We start from the raw sequence: 14320 nt of genomic DNA, 5'->3' as shown, positions 1-14320 counted from the left end.
TCTGTGTACCCCAGTTTCCCAGAGCTATCTTTTCTTTCAGATTCTTTTCCATATAACCCAGGGGAAAGAGAGTCTGGCCCCAGAACAACAAAATACCAGACTCCTGTTCTCACCAAATCTCACATGTGGTTTGACCCAGAATATAAATTGTCACATTTTCCTCCAAAAGAAAAACTGTGAGCTATTTACCTTGAGAGCCATTTCTTTCAGATGTATGCCTTGATCAATGGCAGGGCTTCTCGACTCATTCCGGCTACAGTCTTGTTCAAGTTCACTAAGAGTTGAACCACAAAGCAGAATTGGGGATGATTTGCGGGGAAAGGAGTAAAACCGTTACAGACATGGAGAGAGAAAGGGAAAAGAGGGCAGCAGTAAAAGCCACAGTGCCAGCTGCTGCTACAGACAACTGAAGTTCACTCTGCCCGGCAAACCACTGGGAGCCAGTGGGTATCGTGTTCACTGCGGAAGGAAGCGTAAAAGTAATAAAGCAGCTTGTGAATTTGTACATGCCAACTGCTTCTGGCTAATAACCCAGGCCACCTGCCACCCAGGTGGGCAGAGCAACTTGAGCATCACTGAATTGAAGAAATGGAGGTGCTAAGTGTTTTGGATAGGTAAATATGAGCAAAAATTGGAAAGTGCTTCATCAAGGCCCATCAGTCATCTGTGCACCTAAACCCTGATGAATTTCCTGGTGGGTCAGTACTGGCTTAGGCATTCCCCTAGAAATGGGAATGAGATCTGAGCCAACAAATGGGTGCACTGAGTAACAAAGCCAGAAAGCAAGAAAGCTGTCCCTGAGGTCACGCGAGCTGTCCCTTCCCCTCACCTGCTGCATGCCCTGCACTTTGCCCGGGCAGCACAATAGAGCTGGCTCTTCTTGTATGGGTGCCGGTGAGCAGGTCCCAAGGGCGTGAAAGCAGGAGAGCTGGCTCTGCCCCTAGCAAGCTGCAGCACTGAGTGAGCTAGCCAGGGCAGTGCTGGAGAGCCGGCCCTGGTGGTGTAGAAGAGCTGGCACACTGGCCAACTCAGCTACCACAGGCCCAGGTCCAGGGCTTTGAGTTGGCCCCTCCAACACCCACCCTTTCAGTGAGTTTCTGGAGTGCATGAAGGGGCTAGTTCCAAAGCTGTAGGATCTCCACGACACAGGGCAACAACAGGCTATCCAAGAGGAGTCCCTGTGAGGATCCAGTGTTGATGGTAAAGTAGAAACCAGAGGCCTCGAACCAGACCAAGGCAATGACTCACTGCAATGAACATTTGCAAGTAGAGAAGAATAAAGAAAAAGGGTATACTGTGGGACACACTGTGAAACCTTACAACTTCCATCACGAGATTTTTTTTTTCTTTTGCAAGGGAGAATTCAAGGGCAGAGGGTGAGTATGAAGGGACAGGGAGATGAGTGGGTTGGGGTTTATGTTGTGAAATTCACAAAGGATCAATAAAATAATTAAATTTAAAAAAAAAAGAAGAAGAAAGGAGACTCTTACTTCACAGTCTCAGAGATTTCAGGCCATGGTCACTTAGCCCTCTTAATTTTTGGCCTGTGGCAAGGCAGATCATCATGGCAGACACAGTGGTAGAACGTGCTCCCTCGCTGTGGTCTGAAAATGAAGAGGTAGAGACAGAAAGGCACCAGGTGTGCAGGTGTGCAGATACCCAGTACAGTTTTTAGGAAAGCTAGACCCACCTCCTACAGGCTGTGTCACCTGCCGACTACATCGCCACCTCGGAGCTGAACTTTTAACATACACACTTTTGGAGGACATTTAAAATACAATATATATATATATCTATATATATATATATATTTTGAATATATATATATATTCAAAACTGCCTAAATGATGAGGTAAAACTCTATTAAAAAAAAAACTGCCAAAGCTTTCCACATGCTGTTAACCATAAGAAAAAAGAAGAAGGAGGAAGAGAAGAAGAAGAAGTGTTTCCTCTGTAAGGAAAAAGAGATATAATTGCTCAATCCCTATGCAATGATGTATGTCAAACTCTCCCTCCGTCCTTGCTCTACTCATGACAAATAGGTAACCTTTAGACTGCTCCCTTGGTTGCTAGGATAAGCAGAGGTCATCCTTTACAGAGGAGACATGAACTTAATGGTTCTCATGCAGACATCATTATTCCACACTAATCAACAGATTAAGTCCTTCTTTGTGCAACATCTTCTATAAGCTGGAGCTGAGATTTCATGGCCAACAAAATGAGCTGCTCCCAATACAAATAAAAGGGTAAATGTGAGCCTGGCGGAAACCTTTCACAGGGAGAGTGCAGGACAGTCTCATTTCTGACAGAGTCTGTCTTCCCTGGAAAGACTGTCCTGTGCCATGGGCAAGCTTCTTTCTCTGAAGCAAGGAAAAAGGACAAGATTCTTAGGAGACACGCAATGTGTTTTATAAGTTGCTACAGCCAACAGTGGGTTAAAACAGAAATAAAAAAAAAATTCAGGTAACAGAAGAAAACTATCAGGAAGGAGATGTTATCTATGAGTGAGAATACAAAACAAGAAATAAAACCTACACTTAGTTATTATCATTCAGAACATATTAATGTTTAGAAAAACAACATGTCTATGCCTAGTGCCATAGATCTTAACAAATATCAAATATGTTAAACATTAGACATGCTAGAAAGTTGAAAAGAATTACTGCTGTAATACATGCTAGGAGGATGTAACATTTCTTAGTTTCGTTACATAGGTATATCTAATTTAATCTCCCAAAGGAAATAGAAGAAATTTGTAATTAAGAGCAATTAATTAACTTTAAAAAGAGTGAGCAAGTGGCACTGGGGGAACCAGATCTAAATGCCCATGCTTCCTGACATCACTGGCATACCATATTTAACTTAACTTCAGACAAGGATCTAATTTGACAACTGTCAGCCAGCTGGAATCCACAATTTGTGATAGACTTTCAAAAAGCTACAATCCTTTAAAAAGTTACAGTGGGCGTACATTGTAACTGCTACACAGCAAGACCTGATAGTAAGGATAAATAAAGGCATCTGGGGTTTCCAGTAAAAGATGGCAGAGTCATGCATTTCATTCTACCAGGCTCTGGGACCCCAAATGAAAATAAGATGCAGAATAAGAATGGAAAATGATCTCTCTTCTCAGGAATTTAAAAGTAGTAACTAATTCCTCTGACCAAATGTACATATGACACAAAGAATGCCTCACGAATCTAGTAGAGTCTACATCAAAAGTAGGAGGGTCTCTCAAGTATGCCCAACTTTTTGTTTTGTTCTAAATCAAATTCTTGGCTTTGAAATTTGTATTTACATGTTTATGAGTCTGTGTAGGTGTATATGCACAGTGGATCCACACACCAGTGTTGATGGAGGGCAGAAGGGGGCATCAGATCCCCAACAACTGGAGTTTGGGGAGATTGTGGCTCTCCAGGTGTGTCATGTGGCTGCACAGATCCAAACTCCAGTCCTCCTGATTTCCAATCAAGCATTCTTTTGATTGAGTGATTGATTGACTGATTGATTTTGGGTTTTCTGAGACAGGGTTTCTCTTTGTAGCCTTGGCTGTCCTGGACTTACTTTGTAGGCCAGGCTGGCCTCGAACTCAAAGCAATCGGCCTGCATCTGACACCCAGAATGCTAGGATTACAGGCATGTGCCACCACACCCAGCTCGAAGCAAACACTCTTACCTACTGAGCCATCTTTCCAGCGCCATTGCAGTTTTTTGACAACATCTACAAATCCCTGAAGCCAGATGTGGCAGCTCACACCTGCAATCTCAGCACTTGGGAGGTAAAAGCAAGAGATTCCTGCAAGTTCAAGGTCTTACCTCAAAAAACAAAAACAAAGTTCAAGCTCAATGACCCTGAACTCAAAAAAAAAAAAAAACACACACACACACACACAAAAACCTCATAATGTTTCAAGTGAGTTTACGGTTGTGAGTTGGGCCACATTGGTAGTGATCATCAACCAGTGAGTGTACCTGATAGAGCTACTCAACTTGCAGATGCATTTCCAAATTGTCTCATTGCCTCCAAACCAGTATACTGAAACCTTTGTGAGGCTTCACGTTGATTGTCCACTTGACAGGTTCTAAAATCACCCAGGAGAGAAGCCTCTAGCGTATGAGAAGGCATTACCTAGAGCAACTTAATTGGGGTAGGAAGAGTCACCGTAACTATGGGCTTCATCATTCCACAGGCTGGAGTCCAGGACTAATAAACAGGAGAAAGATAGCTGAGCACAAGCACTCATCTCTCTCTGCTTCTCAACTGTGGATGAGATGTAACAAGCCACGTCAATTACCCGCTGCCACCACTTCCTGACTGTAATGAACAGTGACCCGTCAAACTGTAGGCGGACTTAAACCATTCATCCTCTAAGTTGCTTCTTGCCAGGCATTTTGTCAGGACAATAAGAAAAGGAACTAATGTAATTCTAAACCTGAGGTGACAATATTAGGAGTGGAGCCTTCTGCCATCTGTGAGGCCATAAACAAGCTCTCAACACAGAGGATCTGTCCGGTGCTGTGGTCTTGAACCTCTAAGCCTTCAGGGCTGGAAGAAGCAAATGCCTGCTGTGCATAAGCTCACCAGCCTCTGATGTTTTGTTTTTAGCAGTGTGAACGAACTGAGAAAAGAATACAGTGTTCTCCAAAAGCGACACAATCCTTCCAAATGTATGAAGCCACTGTAAAATTACCTGACAATGGAAACCTGGCTGCACATCATTGATTAGCAGGTGAAGGAAAGTGGGAAGTCTCAGACTCCTTAAAGATGTCATTTGCACTTTTTTTCTAAATAAGTTGTGTACTTTTCTAAATTAGCAATAATGATATCATTAACAAGATGGCATAAAGGGGAAAGGAAGCAGCCCTTCCGTATAAAAATAAATATTAATGGTTAATATTCACCACCTCCATGAAAAGACATCAAACTACATTAGAAAAATTTCCTCAGACCAGCAAGATGGCTTTGTGGATAAAGATACTATCCTATCAAGCCTGATGACCTAAGTTCAACCCAGCAGGGTCCATAGAGTAGAGAGAGAAAAACAGACCAACTCCCACAAGTTACTCTGTACCCTACCTGTGGCACACAGATTCTTATTTACATAACATCCTCTTTCTCTGGGTCATCCGTAGAATAAGATAATGACTCAGAACCAATGATTCTTTTAAAATGCTTTTATCAGTAAGGGGAACAGGGACTGTCTCTGACATGAACTCAGTGGCTAACTCTTTGATCACCTCCCCCTTAGGTGGGGAGGCAGCCTTACCAGCACAGAGGAAGACAATGCAGCCAGTGCTGATGAGACCTGATAGGTCAGATGGAAGGGGAAGAAGACCTACCCTATCAGTGGACTAGGGGAGGGGCATGGGAGAAGATGAGGGAGGGAAGGTGGGCTTTGGAGGGAATGAGGGAGGGGATTCAGTTGGGATACACAGTGAATAAACTGTAATTAATATAGAAATTTAAATTTAAATTTAAAAATGTTTTTCTCATACATTATTTACTTTGAGTGTAGGCATATGGGGGCAGGCACACATATGATGATGTATTTGAGGAGGTCAGAAGATAACTTCAAGAGTTCTCTTCTTGCATCATGTGGATTCTGAAGATGTGTTTTAGTTCCTGTGATAAATGCCATGGCCAAAAGCAACTTATGGAAGAATGAGTTTATTTGGGCTTGTAATTACAGAGGGAGAGTCCACAATGGCTAGAAAGGCATGGCAGCATACAACAAGAACAAGAATCTGAGCGGTCGCATCCTTAACCTCAAGCATGAAGCAGCAGAAAGAGCAAACTCGAAGAAGGATAAGGCTATGAACTCTCGAAGCTCAGCCCACTGACAGTCTTCCTCCAGCAAAGCTAAGCCACCTCCCCAAACAGTGTCATCAGCTGAGAAGTAAATGTTCAAATATCTGATTCTGTGGGGGACATCCTCACACAGCCTACCACAAGATGAAACTCAAGTTGTCAGGGTTGGAGGCAGGTACATTTACCCACTAAGCTATCTCACTGGTCATCAGTCAACAGTTCTTAACTCCAGCCAGCAAACCAAGAATTACCTGGGGAACATGTAACAACTAAGTAATTCTTTGACTCACCCCAGATTTGAGTTCAGTACACCAGAGGTCAAGAAATCTACATTTTTCCATATTACCCTTCAAGAAATACAATTCAAAGCCATACCTACTTTGAGATTTTCTTATTCCTTGCTTTCTTTCCCTAACTGAATTGCCCATATCCTATATTTATGTGGTCAAATACAGAGCTAGCATATCAAAGGTGAATGATATACCCAGCAAAGCTTTTCGGCAGGTAGGGAACAGCCAGAGGCCTTGACCAAGCCAGGGTGACATCTAAGTGATTATAACACAGGTGCCTTTGTCAATATCAGGAATTCGGAAGCCAATGAAAATGGCATTTTCAGGATGAGTGTGTAGTGATTTCCTAAGTGGCAGACTTTAATTAACACAGAACCAGAAGCCAAGCTATTCTGTGCCCATGTGTTTGGAATACATCCTACACACCAAGAAAATCAGCAGGGCATCTCGGTTAGGGTGCATGTATGATTTTAGGGTGCAAACTGGCATCATGCTTATGGAATTAACGTGACTCTTCAGGAAACTAACATTTAGCCTCCATCGTTTCTAACACTTACTAAATAACCTGGTGGCTGGCCTTTTGTCACCATACATAAATTAGCTTTAATGAGGGCACAGAGTGTTTATCTTCAGTACTGTAGGCGACCATCGGACACATCTTCACGGCAACTAGACCAGGTCAACACAAAGACAAAGCTGTTTACATGTGTCCATCTCCCCAGCCCAGGTTAATTAAAACCTCCTTGCCTGCATCCATTCTAAAACGTCTGTATTACATTTAACACACTAGTTCATGACCATAAACGTTTCTAAATTTCTTTTCATATGACTTCAACTTTCAAAAGAGAAGCTGTCTACAGACAGCTAATTAGCACCTTCTGGGAATCCTATAATATCATAATGTGAGAAAAAAATTATTCACTTAACATTCTTGCCATAGTCTCTTAGCCTATGTATGTTATTGGTCCTCATTCTCTCTCTCTCTCTCTCTTTCTCTCTCTCTCTCTCTCTGTGTGTGTGTGTGTGTGTGTGTGTCTGTGTGTCTGTGTGTCTGTGTGTCTGTGTATGAGTCTCTCTCTCCTAAAAAGAACTTGTTCTGGGGAAAAATCACATTAGAAAATGTATGTATCATTACTTCAAAAATCAAAAGTGTTCCAAGTTCTCACTGTGTTTTACAGGAATGTAAAAGACAAGTGTGATGCTGTTTTAGACAACAGGAAGGTAACACAAGAACAATGGTAAACTATCTAGAATATCCTCAAAATTCAAGGGGCATTTTTTTCTGAGAAAATACCACTAGCTTGATGTCAGATGTACATATAGTAAAGGAGTTACTAAAATAGCATTCTGCTCATATGAACAACTGCTAAGCTCAACAGTTCAGTAAACTCTGAAATATGAAAAAGTCATTTCTTAAGCCATAACATTCAGCCGTCAACTATTTCACTCTCAAATATGCAGGCTATACTGAAAAGTAAGTGATATTTAGAAATCTGTATTGGCTTTGAAGCGGGACTGGCCTCTCTTTGGCCAGTCTGGGCTATCACTAAAACAAAGGCCACAGGGGAGGAAGAGAGGAAAAACTGGGTTCAAAGACCTCTGTTTAACCTCAAACACTAATATTTCACTCTCTGTTCCAACAGTCCCTGAAAGTCCCCAGGAGAAAGAGAACAGCTGCTCTTTGTCCGCCTCTCATGAAAGCCATGGCCACATTTCGTCTCTCAAGATTGTCATTGGGAATCTGCCCTCAGAAAGTGGTACTATCGTTCTTAAGGGATGGGCTTAGTCCCCAAGAGATTCTGTTATGAAATGAGCAAACCTGAACTCTGACTCTTATTTGATTTGTATTTTTCTATATGACACACCTCATGATGCCTTTGGCCAAAGACTCTTCTCAGAAGCCACACCAATGAATTCATCCAATCTTGTACTTTTCAGCTTCAAAAACTATATATAAAAAAATTAAATTTCTTTTCTTTTTTTATAGTACTTGGCCTTTGGTATTTTGTCATAGCAACAATAATAACAAAAGACCAATACACTGGATTTGAATTTTAGGAACCACTAAACTCAAGAATCACAAACGTAGAAACAGAACCAAATGATCTTGTACTTATTTTTGTTGCTTGATTTTATAAATTCATTTTCTGAACTGCATTTATGACGATAGAAAACCTTACCTATCTTTCAGAAAAAGGAAACAAGTAAAATACACTCATCCATCAGACATGTAAATAATAACAAAAAAATAATAATAATGGTTTTCCCCTGTGAAAAGCAATGTGACACAAAGACATTGGTTACATTATTTCTTTCAGAAAAACAGAATTACTCTAATTCAGTATTTCCTAGATAAAAAATAAAATAAAACTGCCAAATTAGTCAGCTGAACAATGAAAATTTGGACAATGCATGTTAGCGAGACACAGCTTAGATCACCTTGGAGTCTTCTGGAAGAAAACACAAATAGAAAATCACCACTGTGGCCCCTGGATGCTGGCTTCTTTCTTTAGCCTTAGTTCCTTTTTATGCTCTGGCTGACTCCATGGCACGTAGCCATGAGTTCATGTCAAAATTCTTCTTGTCACCTCACATCTACAGTGACATAGGCCTTTGCCAGAACCACTGCAGTTTCTCATGGTAGCTAAGTTTTACACAGCCTGGCAAGATGTTTGGTTCAGCAAGTAAAGGTGCTTGCCACCAAGCCTGATGACATGAGTGTGAATCCTAGGACCCACATGGTAGAATGGCAGACTTGATTCTCGAAGGTTGTCCTCTGACCTCCACATGTGTGCTGTGGCACACACATAGCACTCACACACACACACACACACACACACACACACAAACATACACCATATACTCACACAATTAATATAAAAAACATAATTTAAATATTTAAGTCTCCCATATTTATTTTTGGTTGCTATGCCCAGAACACAACAGTTGAATACTGACATTTCTAAATATGCTCCAAGAACCTCTGATACTCCCTTTCTGAGAAGACCAAAAAGGGTTTTGTATTCAGGAACCATGGTGGACTAGCCAGTAAGTAAAAGAAAGGTGCCTGCCATATTGTATTAAGTCTAGAAGTCCATGAATTTGAGACACTTTTCATTTTCTTGTGCTTTTATGATTCAAATTTTAAGTAGCCTTGCATCCTAAATTTCTGAGATAGAGACCATCTGCATGTGGGTTGACAATGTGTCTCTAAGGCTAGAAGCACACACTGGATTGATAACCAAGGGATATCCCACATGCAACAGGCACTAACACAAATTCTCACTGCTTTTCTTAGTTCAAAGTAAACCAAATGCTTGGTGAAGAAATAATTTTTTAAAGACCACAATGAAGTTCCGGCCAATGAACAGGTTGACACAGTGGGTTGGAAAAAATCATTTCCACTGTTGCTCGCACATGATCTCCAGTTTGCAACATCATGTGGACTTTCTACACACCTAGAATGAAGGGACATTTCCTGTGTTGCAAGCACAGTCCACTGCCACCAGTAACAGGCGACACACACTCTTAGTGGACCGTGGGTACTGCTCTAGTCTAGATATAAAAGAAAAACACCTTGTATGATAGATACAGGGGTCATATTTTCCAAGCTTCTGCGCGCACACACACACACACACACACACACACACACACACACACACACACACATCACGAAAAGGAAAAACAGTGAAAGCTCATGTCTGCATAAAACAACGAGAGAAGAACCTCTTTAAATGGTTCCTCGAGCACACATTATTTCTCCGTGTGTTGGTTTAAGGGCCTATATAAAACACATAGGTGTGGGTTAGTAAATCCTTGGCAATTTCTGTTTGCACTACAGTTCTACACAATCTACCCCAAACACCAGGCCAATTCCAATGCTTGCTCTGCAGTTAAAACGTACTGGAATAAACTATAAATTATGCTGATTTCAAGCTCATGTCTTGTCCTTTCAACTACTTGTTAAGAGAGCGCAGTTGGTGTCCTGATGAGAGACCCATATTTTGGGGGGTACTGTAAAGAATAAAGCTTCACTCTGATAGGTGTCTTCAAAGACTGCCTCCTTTTAACTATTTTTTCCCACTCTAGGAACAAAACTCCCTCTGTCTTTCCTAAGAGCATTTAAAACATATAATTCATTTCTCTTACCACACCAGCTTTCTAATTGCCTGTGTTCTGTCCTGTACCTCCAAAAATGTGAAGGTAAGTTTCTCAAGAGACCAAGCACTTTTGGAAATACACCATTAGTGTAGTCTCGTTAAATTGAGGGGGGACAGAACGTGCAATTTCCCTTTGAAACTCTCCAGTTAGGGTGGATTAGCAATTAGAGAACATTTAATTGCATTTTCTTCTTATGTTTGTTGGTGTGGCTGCCAACCTGCATTTCTTTTTCTCACTAGATACTCTACACTCCATTCAAGACGTGTCCTCACAAGGAAACAAATTAAAAGAGGAAAATGACCATCAAAATGGTCTGGGTACTACTTTGTTTTTGGTTTCTCTTAAGTAACCTAAGTTCAGCTTCTTAATAAGCATATGTGATGATTTAAAACACACCCCTCACTGTCTCTGACATGAACTCAGTGGCTAGTTCTTTGACTACCACCCCTGAAGGGGGAGCAGCCTTGCCAGGCCACAGAGGAGGACAATGCAGCCGGTACTGATGAGACCTGATAAGCTAGGGTCAGATGGAAGGGAAGGAGGACCTCCCTTATCAGTGGACTGGGGGAGGAACATGGGAGGAAAAGAGGGAAGGAGGGTGGAATTGGGAGGAAATGAGAGAGGGGACTACAGCTGGGATACAAAGTGAATAAACTGTAATTAATATAAACAATTAAAATTTAATTTAAAAAAAAAACACATTCCTCATGTGTGTTCTTTTCTTCTACTTAATTAGCTGCTTGAAATTGGTATCAGTTTCTTGTGCAAACTTCATCAGCAGTAAGAAAAAGCAATTCCATTGTATCACAGAGGTTCATTTTTTAAAAAGGAACCCACTGGTACCAGTTAAATCAGAGTCTCTTCAACTTAACTGCCTGTTCCAGTAAATCTTTAAAATTGAGATTGCTTTTTAAGCATAGAACTTCTTCAGTGGAAAGCAGAAACCATCAAAATAAAGAGAATTTCATTACCCTTTCTAGCTCTCAGTGTATCAGGCCTGGTGTCTTCTCACAATGCCCTCTGCTAAAGAATCCATTGATTGAAGCTGGTTGTGTAGCAGATGTGTGTGTGTGTGTGTGTGTGTGTGTGTGTCTGTGTGTGTGTATATGTCTGTGTGTCTGTGTTTTGTTGGTCTATGTAATTTTGTTTTTACAATGTTGGCCGTCAGAAGGAGCCTTCTAATTTTATTCACCATGATGATAGGCCCTAGCATTTTAATTATTTTTCATGTTGTGAGTAATTTATTATTCATTGGGTATCTTCCCTGTAAATCTTGCCCTCACTCTGTAAGATTTTTCTTTGGTGTCCAACAAAGGGTTTCATTGCAATAAGAATCAAGGTGTGTCTAAGTTCTTACCCAGAGCCCAAACAATGCCAGCCTTCCAGACCAGCCCAGGAGCTTGGGGAGGAGAAACAGAGCCATTATAGAACATCTTCATCCCTCTGCCCAGACAGCGCCACAGTTGTCACCCATGCCCTCCTGACAGGACATCGCCAAGAACATCCTGCTGCAAAGACTAATTTGGGATCTGGAAGACCAGGACTAAAACTGACTCTCCCTGGGCTCCAAGGGCAAAAGAGACTCAAGGAAATGGATTGGTTTCTCTTCAGAAATATTTGCCTTCTGATCTTATTCGTGGTAAGTTAAAACTTGGGGTCTGGGAAGAAAAGGTACAGCTCTTATCTTTTGTGTCCACCTTCAGCTGTCTACACAGACTTTCTTATTTTTAATCTGCTTCCTGCAAAGGTAGAGCCAGAAGCTCAGTCTCTGTAGGTCCCCAAGACCTCTCTGTGGCTTGAGGGACTAAATGGGGTGGGTGAGAATGGAGCTGAATTAGATTAACCTCTGCCTGACATCAAGTCAGAGTTGACACTAGGGAATTTCTAGACTTCATAATTGGACATAAGAAAATCCACTCTTTTTATTTATACTTAAATTAGACAGACTGCTATGAAAATTCCAAGGGCTTGAAATTTGAAGGGAGCAAAAGTTGATTAAGCTCAATTCTGATAAACAGTTATTTCCCTGTGAATTTCTTGCAAAGTAGAGGACTGTCAACTGTGTCAAAATTATGTTGCAACTAACTATGAAATATTTAAGTCACATTGCAAAAGCATCCCTACAGGCCAGGAAGGAAAACATTTAAATGATCTATTTAAAGTAAATGCTTGTGTTTGGGATATAGAATTACCTCTGTGGTAGCCAACCTATGGATTGCTTCCCACTATGCCAACAGAGCCAGCATCTCATACTCTTGAAAGAAAGAACACAACTACTTCTAACTCTGTGTATGTAGGGAAGCCAAGATTCAAGGTGGACAAGGCAACTAGGAAATTTTGTTTGAAGAATCAATTAAGACAGATTAGACTGGATCAGATGTAAGTCTACTGATGATCAAATGAGAGAGCAAACAAGTCAAAGTGTATCTTAAAAATAAGATAAAGAGAAGGGGAGAAAGAGAAAGAAAGGCATTATTTTCAGAGAAAACCAAATGCCTGGGTTCTCTATCAGTCTCTCAGAAATGCCCACATGTGTGCACTGACAGAAACTTGCAAAATAACACCTTGCTGTCTGAGGCAAGCGGCATTGCCCAGGGTCATCAGAACATCGTTTTTAAAAGTCACGGTAGCAGGCATGGTTGGGCATGATGGGAACAAATCACTGACCAGTTGGCACAGTAAGTTCACTCTGGAGCTTACACTGCAGTGGACTGCAAATATTGCACAGGTACCAAGATTGGCCCAGGACACACAGCCCAAGCCTGAAATGGACCATGAGAACAGTGGTAGAACATTCCATCCTCCATTTAGGAGACAGATGGTTAAAATTCTTCTTTTTTTTTAAATAATTCTACAAAATATTAGGTATCAGTGTCATACCCTATGGCAATGGCCAGTAAAAAAAAAAAAATCACTTAATGAAAAAGGATCTGAAAGAAAATTCCAGAAAATTCCAGAAGCTACTGGGTACTTGATAGCTAGAATCAAGTGTTAGTATGTTCCTCTTGCTACTCTTCTATTGGGCTGTAGTACACCTTCTGGGGCAAGGAAAATTACACCTGTCAAGATTTTAGACGCAATGTGTAAGCGTTCAATCTGGCTCATGGTTTTCTGCACAGGCATGCCTAATGGTAAAATTATTTCATTGAAGAGTTCCTTCGTTTCTTTGATCTGGAATGAATATCACAATTCAGGTTCTCAGGATCTCCCTTGGGTAGTGCTAATTTATTTTTCCGTGGTAATCTTAATGGTCACTGACGCTTAATTCTTTTTCACTTCTCCCAAAAACTGAAGTTTTTCTGTTAGGCTTCCATGGTAACTGTGAAATACATAAGCGCTTATGCATTGGCAACAGCTCCCTTAAGATACCAATCGATAATGTCTGCAAATGGGGAGTAGAGATAACGAGGGTGTATTGAGGCAGGCAAGTGACTGAGGAGAATCCACATGATATTATATTATTAGTTTCCTGCCATGGAAACTTGTCCCTTTTCCCATTAACTAAATCAAAGCCTGTCTAGGGCATCATTGCAGCTTACACTAATGAGGGCGTGGCAACCTCTCAGAGGTACCGGCTTTGTGTCAGCTAGTTCTCAGCCACGAGAGGTACTTATGACGAGGTTTTGACAGACAGCCAATTAAAAGCACTCAAACCTTGAGGTTTCAGTGGGGTGTTTCACTTCATCACAAGGCGCTCTGCTATTTTTCTCATAAGGATATTAATCATGTTCTTCTGCCATAAACCGGACGGGGAGGTGAGGAGAGGAACAATTGACACTGACCAAGACTCGGCTGTCCCCCGGTTTGAGTCATGGTTCCCTTCAAAGACACTGTGTAGCTTTGGCAAAGCAGTCTGTCCTCCCAAAGCTGTATGTACTGTGCCCTGTAGAGACTGAGCACTTAGACATGATGTCACTTAGCTGCTTTCACAACAGAAACTCTGGAATTCTCTAATTACTACAAACAACCGATCCAGTAGAAGTCCATGTCTGTCTACAGAATTTGGTTTTCACAAATTTGCCTGGAGAATGGAAAGAGGTGGGCAATGCTAGGGCTGTAT

The sequence above is a fragment of the Psammomys obesus genome, unplaced genomic scaffold (genome assembly GCF_907164565.1).
Source record: "Psammomys obesus unplaced genomic scaffold, mPsaObe1.curated_primary_1811, whole genome shotgun sequence".
NCBI lineage: Eukaryota > Metazoa > Chordata > Mammalia > Rodentia > Muridae > Psammomys > Psammomys obesus.
This window is presented reverse-complemented; position numbering follows the sequence as displayed.